The following is a 9,463-nucleotide window of genomic DNA, read 5'->3' as shown; positions in this document are numbered from 1 at the left end:
AGATAGATAGATAGATAGATAGATATTGTTTTATTTGTTTTAGTTTTCAACTTAGAAATTACAGTTCTCACGGATCAAATGTAATTCATACTTATTTCTATTAAATTATACTTAACTTGAGTAACAGACCGACAGCACATTATGTTTCATGCTTTTCGACACAGATAAAGCGCCACACAGCGCAGACCAACGTCTGGAGGTGACGTCACCGACAGGGCAGGGCCAACATTCCAACTGCCGTCTACTTTTGTCTCTACGTGGAGGAGGCAGGACTGCGAACTGGACGCTGTCTGGAATTTCAGGCGCACCGACAGTGAGTACCAATTTCCTGGCAACTTCTAGATCAACAACTACTTACAGCTAGGCTTTGTCTCAGAAGCTTTTGCTAAAATAACCTCGTTGTCCTTTCTTTCTGCGATAGCCTTCATCCTCTGTTTTGCGTGCTTGAATTTGCTGGAGTACACAGGGATAGTTCCCTGCCCATGAAACTTGCATGTCTGTCGTTAGCCGGTTAGCGTTAGCTACATCTTCACTGTAGCCTTTTCATCACAGCGCAGGATGGTTGCTAGAGATAACAAATGACCTTAGATAGTCCCTGGGTCCTTAATTTGTGATAGAGTAACTTTTAAAAAAAATAGTACCAGCCTCCGAAAGACAAAACTCTGGTTACTCGTAACTCTACATAGCCGTTAATGTCAGTGTGAGTTAGGAAAATTAGTCTCGTCTCATGTTTTCCTTAAGGCTTTTGATATAACCTTTTTTTTTAGAATATGATCAATGTAACTGTAAGGATTAAGTGGGACACAAATGGGTGGGTTCCTTTCATACACCTCCGCACACCGGAGAAAGCAGCATAGCTTAGTCTGCACTCACTTTTAAAATGTTCCCGGTACACAGACAGGCACATAAACGAGCCATACATGGCACACTCATACCTTAACTCTTTACTTAAGGTTTACATTAAAGTAAGAGGTCGCTTTCATGTGGTTTTAATAAGTTACCTGATCAATTACCTTGTGACATATGGCGTACTTTCCTGACACTACACAATGCAAGCACAAATATTTAACTTTGGGATGAATGGAGATACCCTGCCCTCTCTGTTCTCCACATTTGTTTGAACTAATAAGACACATTTGCAGAATAGAACTCACCCTGTGATCATCATTAGGTATGGGCTAATTGATCCTAAAAAGACATTGCTCTTGGTATTCTTTCATGTGGGAGTTTTGGTATGTTGTTAAAGGTTTTACCTCTGAAATGGGGCAGTCTGGGTCTGTGTTTTGGCACTCATGTAAAACAGTGGTCTATGTGAACTTGTTTGCTGCTCTGATTGACTTACCAGATTTTTCCTGTGGAGACATCTGGGACTGCAGCACATGTACATCTGGCATCCTGATTGTGAATTATTTTAAGGACAGTGTTGAGCAAGGACTGTCTGAGTACCGCTCTGACCTATATTTTATCTTGTTTAATTGGAACAAAGATTATGTTACATTCAGTAACAAGTCAGTATTTCTTCTTCTGTGTCCTTGTTTCAGGTGTTTTTTTTATTATTATTTTTAATTTTTAATTTTTTTTCTTTTTTTTTTTTTTTTGATTGCCAGGTGCCTTTACGAGTTTGTTTTTTTCCCAGAAAAGGGCCAAAGACAAAAGAGTTAAATCCGTTACTTATGTCAGGACTCGGGGGACAAGCCATTGTTCTTGTGTCAGAAGTGAAAAATGTGCTTTCACTGTAATTATTTTGACTGTACCTGCCATTACCCTAAATGGTGTGGCCAGATTGTCCTATGAATGTGCATGTGTTTACGTGGTATGTGTACCAAGCTTTACAACAGCCACAGAACCACACATGAGCACGTAGTGTTTAAAATACAGACATTACATGCTGATGTTATCTGTGTAAAGACAAACCAGACTGTCAAGAAAGGAGTGGGTGTGTACAAGTATTTTGTTTCTGCACTTGAAGACACTCACACTTGTGCAAATGAACAGGTTACCCCACTTTCTGTGCTTTGAAGGTTTTAAACAGGTGTCTTAACTTGTTTAAGGAAATGAAAGTGGTAAAGTTACTCAATATATAACTTTTTGCTTTTTTTTTTGTATAATGAAATTAATGTTAATATAAGTAATTGTCAACCAAGCTGCACAATCTCTTATCTTTGCCATGATGTGATTTTAATGGATTAAATTTTAATCAGCAGAAATGTACACATTGTTGGACAAACCTTTCAATAGTTAAATATTATGAGTTAAACATGAATTGTGCAAGACTGAATCAAGTTAAGTATGTTAAAAGCCACATTACTATATTTTTTAGTATTGTATGTAGGATAGCTATTAATGAAAAGCACTAGATTGCATTGACTCAGCTGTTTTAACAAAATAAAAAGGGAAAATTTTCATTTATCTTCTCAAAGAAATGTTGTATGTTTGCACCCTTTGCTAGTTAAGGGTCAGCCACCTTCGAGCAAGTGATGAAGTGTCCTACTAAAGGGCATGCACATGTCATGTTTGCGTGAAGAAAAGGCAGTGTGACACAATTTTGCTCTGTGATTATTTAGTATTTAAAGGATAATGCTTTCTGTGCCTTTGCTTAGTAATGACTAACCCTCATGGGTGTGGCTGTGGCCAATGGATACAACAGTTCCAGTGACCTGTTGAATGACATTCTTGTGTGATGGTTTGTAGGGATTTCTGTGTTAACATGTTTGTAGGCTTAAGCGTCTCTGTAATGTGCTGCATCATTTGCTACGATGTTTCATTCAGTGGAAGTATTACACTACAGAAGGCAAGCTATAGTGATCAGGGATGCTGAAAAGTGACCATTGAATTTGAATATTTCCGTGATGATTCACTGTATGCCCAGCTTCCTGAGCTTTTATAATCGTCCTTAACTCAGCCCAGGGCGTGATGTTTACAGCTGTAAATGATGTAAGATGCGTGTAAACTCAATGTACTGTATTTGTTGTCATCTCCTTCTTACCTGTCAGTGTGTCTGTGCTTATCTTATCCATGCAAGCTGATGAGGAAATAAAGGGCCCGTGTGTTACAGGCTGTTGGGTGTAAATATGAGTCAGTTTGCCTGACATCTGCAGGCGATTGTGACTGAGTAAAAAATGCCCGTGTTCCCCTTACAGACGTTGTTGGGTGTGTTCATATGAACTTGACCACACTTGGGAAGGGTGCCCAATCTATTTGTGTGCCTCACATTTCCCATGTAACTGTGTGGATGAAACACTGATGGGGCGTGGTGTGTCGGCTCTACACATTTAACTCAGCCATCTGGGAACAAACCTCAGCTTTAAATCGACTGAAAGATTCATCAAAGTCGATTGTAAACATTGTAAATAAACTTTTTTTTTAGCACTACAATTAAAGCTGTTCCTTGAAAAGAAATGCTGGTATCTAGTTGTAAACAACCGAGGATTGAAAGGGAGTCTTTGGTAACTAGTGAAATGTCTTGGGGGTCTAAAAGCTCATCTTGCTGCTGTTGTTTTGCTACTACTAGATGTCATGTGACCAGAGGGGCTGTCGGATATGTAAAGGCATTTGTTGTTTATTTTCATTCCATTTGACATCACTCCTAATTCAACGGCCCAGATTGTATGAGATTTTTTAGCCTGATATCTATTTTAGTGGACAGGCTCACTGATCTCTGGTGTAGCTGAAAGTGTGTAGTAAGCTCTAAGTTGGGAGGAAAATAGACCTTTTTGTGCACTGATTTTGCTAAAGTATGAAAATGCAGAGGCACACCAAAGGTTGCTTTCATAAAAAGGTTTGTCAAAGAATGTTTAACATCAGTATTCATAGTCAAACAGTTGTACTAATGACCACAGTGTAAAAATGCTGCAGACAGAGCTGAAAGCAATAGTAAACTATGGAGTCGAAGTGCACGTGGCCCGACAAAAATATTATGAAAGCGGTTCTAATGAAACTTAACCTTCCTATTAAGTTTTTAAAAAGGACAAAAAATATGGACCATTTAAAGACCCTATAAAGTAAAATCCAAAATTTGTGTCTTCACACTCTAGCTATCTTGGAATAAGGTTGCTGTAAACATGTGAAAACACTGAGATCTACATGTGACTGAATTTTGGATTTAGACCATTAAAAGGTTTTTCACCTCTTTCCTGGCTGGTTTTAATGTGGGCCAGCCAAAGATGTGGGCATCAGCCCACAGTGGGGAATAGCCCTGCCCCCCTAACGCTACAGTGATATAAAATCATAGTGCAGTTATTTTGTAGTCTGTTGTTAGCTGATGTCCCTGCCTTTATTGGAAGTTAACAGTCAGTTTAATGCTGTCTTTTGTTCAAGGTCAAGGGGCGGTTTAATGCTGTGAGTGCTTTCCTCCTTTCAGATTGTAGCATTTTTTTAATTTGAGAGGATCGTATTTCTCCTGAGTGGGCGTGGCTTCAGCTCATCCAACCAATACACCCACACCATCCTGGAGCAGATTTCACTGTCTCATTTTTCATGATTTTGAAGCTTAGTTTTATAAACAGATGGCTAAAAGAGTATCACTTATGTTTCTAAAGAAATTTAATACAACAGGACCCTTTGCATTTGTATTGTAAGAAAACTAAAATGAAATAATCCAGTTTTTGATAAATTGACATCAATCTTGTAGTTTTATTACAAAAAATCCTGATAAAAATGTACAGTACTACTTTCACCATCTCAGATACCCTGACTTTAACAATAACAATTTCAAGTACTCCTCCAATAACTTTGCAAATGAAAATATTGATTTTTTTTTATTTCAAGCATTGTTTTAGCCATAACTAACATCAAACTCTCCGACAATACCCTATAAGTGTTGATCATATTTTACTCTACTCCAACTTCTCCTGGGAGAGGGAATATTGAATTATGACATCGGATCATTGACAGTGTAGCTCCCTGCATGCATTTTAATACTGTGACTTAAATTTATTTACCACCTTTCTGACTATGTCAACAAATGCTGAAAATGTAGAGGCTTCATAAAAGTAAGAGTATGGTTGAACTGTTAAATTTGATTTTATTTGATTGTAGAGGTAGTCATAATGTTACAGCAGATACTTATTTACTGGTATCTCTCTCTCTCTCTCTCTCTTAATTTTCAATTCAGCAGGCCTTATTGGCATGGAAAACATCACTTGTCATTGTCAAACTAGTTTACAAATCTGTAATAATGATAAACAGAAAAAGTGCTATAATTGCTATCCAATAATCTTTATTTAACTTTAAAATTATGGAGAAAAAATATAGAAATCTTATATTATTCTTTTTTTAATATGCATAAAGTCATGTTCATGATGGTAGTGTGGTGTGTGAGGCTCTTCTTTGGTCACAACAGCTCACGTAATGTGCTGCAACATTTGCAAATTTTTGCACTTCACCCTGCAGATATGGAAGTTTCTGTTCATTGCTCATACTGGTGGATTATTTTTGTTTGCGCATGAAAAGTGGTTAGTAAGTGCAGCTTTGTATCCACCCCCTGTTGGCTGCAGTGGGTGCACTGTCTGTCTTTTTTTAGCAATCGAGCTTTGTCTGTGGCGTCCTCTCTCGATTGGTGAGGCTGTGTTCACTGAGTTTGTACATAGACAAACCTTTCCTCAGCTGTGGATCAGTCCCAATTCTTAAGTATTCTGCGACTGCATATTCCCTATTTAGGGACAAGTACTGTTCTAGTTTGCTGTGTGTGTTTTGGTCAGTTCTTGTCATTGATTTAAATAGTTATCTTTTTGTTGTTGAATCATTTGTTTTAAGCTGGTTGGTTTCATATGTGAGGACTCTGCAGGTAAACAGAGTCTCTGTACCAGCTTTCTAAGGAGGAATCTCTTAGCAGTCTCTATGATGGCCAGGACTTTGTTATGGAGCTTCATTCCAGATGTGTACAAAATTTAAATGCTCTCTTTTGGGTTTATACATTATGCATGCATTATTTGGTGCTGTTTTTCACTGGACACAGATAATGGATTTATAGAATAGATCTGATGTTTGTCTCATACTGTAAAGTCTTGGTTGGCAAGTGAACACCAGACCTCGCAACCATAAAGAGAAATGGGTTGTATGAGTCCAAAATTTTGATCCAGATTTGAATCAGATTTTCTAAGTTGACTCTCTCTCTTTCTCTCTCTCTCTGTCTCATACACACACACACACACACCCCCACATACACACACACCCCTTCTGTCTCTCAGCAGTATATAAGCGCCTATATTTAGGATCCATCAACTGCATTCAAAGTAGCTGGGCAGTTAATGGTATCAAAACCATCTATGGCATTACTTCGTCATGAAATGGATTTTTGCAATACTGTTATAACCGATTTTAACAACTGTGTTTGGTTGTAATGCACACATTAGGCAATACTGACTTATGCTATCGATAGCTCTACCGTACAGTGATGGTGGGGGGTTAAATAAAAGTTGCATTTAAAAGTTTTTTTGGAGCAGTCAACAGCAAATATTGAGCCCCAGTTTTTGTATGTTTCACTCTGTGACTTCAAGAGAAGAGGAGAGCCATGTGGATGTACACAGTTGCACACCACACACAACCACCTCCTCCCTGTGTCAGACCAGGTGTCTGTGTGTACAATTTAAGGAAATTGGCGACAGGTGAACATGTGTTCTCTCCTTTTCACATTTGTCAGTCAATAACATTAACATTTAGGGATTGTGATCACTTTGTAGAGCATCGCTGTCAGCTTATCTTAGACTTAAACACGGGATTGGTGCTTTAACGGATTGGCTTCAGTTTGTCTAGAGCCCAGCACAGAAGTGACTGCATCTTCATTATACCAGCTTAAAAATTGCTTAAGGTTGAATTTTATTCCACGATTCGCTGATTTGAAGTCAAATATGTTTTAAAGAAATGGGCTGTGGTTCTGATAATGGTCAAAAAGGCAGCTGTAAACAATAAACATTGTAGCTCTACTAAAGCTCTTTAATTTCAGTTATAAACACCTAACTTATGACAGGTTCCTCACAATGAAAGTCCTCTGCTGTTTGATTATTTAAGTGTTTCTATTATGAAACAGCTTTATCAGGAAATGCAGTGTTTTTGCAGAGGTGGTAAAAGCACACAGCTATTGTACTTAAGTAAATGTCAGCTACTCTGGTTAAACTTTACTTAAGGTAAAGTAAAAGTATTGGTCTTTTAATCTAGTTTCTAACTGAAAGATTACTTTAAGTATGAAGTAATAGGTGGCTACTGAGGAGTTAAACAGCAAAATATGTTTTCTTATTGGCATGACAGCAAGTGAATAGATCCCCAACCAGGTTAAGGAAATGTCACTTCTATAATAAAGTAAAATACACAGCAACACTGGTACTGTTAACTAAACTTATATAGAGTTAGATTTTACACTTTAAAAGTGTCTATATTGATTCACACTATATATAGTCAAACTATAATTTTAAAAGTCTTAAACATTGATAAAATGACAGTTGCTGAAACTCTTGAAATCTGTGACAAGGTGGATGGAAAGAACAAAGCAGAGAGTAAACCTCATAGCAAGGCAATGCACATGTGCTATGCCTCCTTTAGGACAAAAAAGTCACAGGCATGAACTGTAACTCTGTTGGTAACTACACTCATGGTAAAAAACAACAACAATTCACCGGAATCAACTACTGAGGGAAGTCGTGTTTGAACATGCATTTGAATATTCTTAATTTTGTAATACCATAATGGCAAAGCGCAAACAAAATACCATGACAGAAATCTCAGGTCATATCGCCCATCTCCTCCTCAGCAGTGCACAATGTTTGTCTTCTCTGGGAGGCCGCACACAGTCCAGCTGTCAAAGATCGCAACTGTCTTTGGAGCCTGACGCTCCAAACTCATTTTCTTCTCTTACACGGGATTTATGGCCGCAGTTGGTTTCACCAATAACAAACCCTCTATTCTTCTGCGATACGGCACACATTTGTCCTCTGCCATCTGTGCCCTTGCTCCATGTACTTAACCCCTCTTCTGTTTCCACTCTCCCCCTGTCGAGGGTGTGACGAGGGATGGCAGGGGACGTAATGTTTGTCGGCCTTTAGTGCAGCCAGGCTGACTTCAGCAGCCACATTTCACATCCTTTTGGAGAAAAGTTAAATATAGCAACTGTGGCGTCGCCATTTTCCTAATGGTTTAGTCAGGGGTTTGTGCTTGCCCTCATTTAGTGTGTCTCTATACAAAACACTCTGTTCCTTGTGATTCATGGAGAGTCTGAATATGTTAAATGTTACAGTCTGACCTTGTTATTTTGAAATAGATCAAGGTTTCACAACATATCCTATGACTTCATTAAACCTACTTTGATTTGTAAAACAAAGTGTTATCTTTGCCTCAGCTTTTTTCATTGTAGATATAGTATTACAGGAAGTGAGTCATATCTCAGAGACCACATGGCTAGTATTGAATCATCTGTCATGACAGCTATTCATAGCTTCATTCATGAAAGAGGATGCACGGATGGCACAGACTTGTAGCATTCATTGTTGGTGTGCTTTTATCTGCACTAGAGGCTGACACAGAAAGACAGCTTTAGAATAATACACAATATATGAAATGATTGCTAGTAATAAGGTGAAGTATGATCCATTTAGCAAACTGGTCTTTTAACAAATGTGTATTTGAAAAATACAGAGTGACAGAAAAAAAATTCCCAATCCGTGTTTTGAATTAGGAAATGGGACACGTTTACTGTCTGGAAAAATCAGTGATCCCTAGCTACCCGCAGAAAAAACCCCATCTTTGTTTTCTGAACACTTGTGTTGGAGAGGAATGCCATCATACCAGTTTAGCCCTGGAAAACGAAGCAGTACACTCTGCTCCACTCTCTGTGAGTGAAGCCCGATCTGCCCAGGCCTCAAGCATTCCTCCGCCACACAGAACGGGAAGGAGGTATTCAGAGGAATTCCTTACTTTCAGTCATTTTGGTTCCTACTTTGTGTTTTTCTAGTTGACCAGAATAACTCGGGGAATAATTCTGGCTGACTGTTACAGGGTTTGAGTCTTTAGATGGTTAAATGAATCACTTTTGCCAGGCAATGACACCATTTTTCTAGCAAAATTTTAAAAAAAGAAAAAAAGAAAAATCCAAGTTGCCTCAGGATGAACCATGAACAACGGCTGCCAGGCTACTTTTGCCATAACTGAAGTCTCTATCTCTTTTCATCACAGCTAGCACATGAAGCATAAAAGATAATTTTAACATCAGAATATAAAGTTATTTGAACTAAGTAATTTGTTTAAGGACATTCTGTAGTAGTTCCTAGATTTGTTAGAAAGTGCTGTAAAACTTCATCATATCACCTTAATGCTGCTTTGGTCTCTCCCTCTTTAGCTGGTTTTCTTTAACAGCATGGGGTCATTCTACACAATAGAACTAACAGGAAATGACTCTGATTGTGGGAGAGTGAGACGGCTTGGAAAAGGAAGAGAGTGCCTAAAGATATGATCAGCAGGGGTGGGGATCAGGAGG

General features: G+C 38.3%; 1 protein-coding gene across 1 annotated transcript in view; it reads left to right on the top strand.

The window, feature by feature from the left end:
- Positions 1-241: 241 nt before the first annotated feature.
- The window catches only part of LOC121519092 (plastin-3-like), a 29,204-nt gene continuing 19,982 nt past the window's right edge, over positions 242-9,463 (top strand). Inside the window, exon 1 of the mRNA XM_041801880.1 lies at positions 242-313. The gene's annotated coding sequence lies outside the window, so the exon portion shown is untranslated. The remainder of the gene's footprint in view (positions 314-9,463) is intronic.

This window comes from Cheilinus undulatus, linkage group 12, assembly GCF_018320785.1.
Source record: "Cheilinus undulatus linkage group 12, ASM1832078v1, whole genome shotgun sequence".
In the NCBI taxonomy this organism is placed as follows: domain Eukaryota; kingdom Metazoa; phylum Chordata; class Actinopteri; order Labriformes; family Labridae; genus Cheilinus; species Cheilinus undulatus.
The sequence above is the reverse complement of the archived record's forward strand: the minus strand, read 5'-3'. Positions and strand labels throughout refer to the sequence as shown.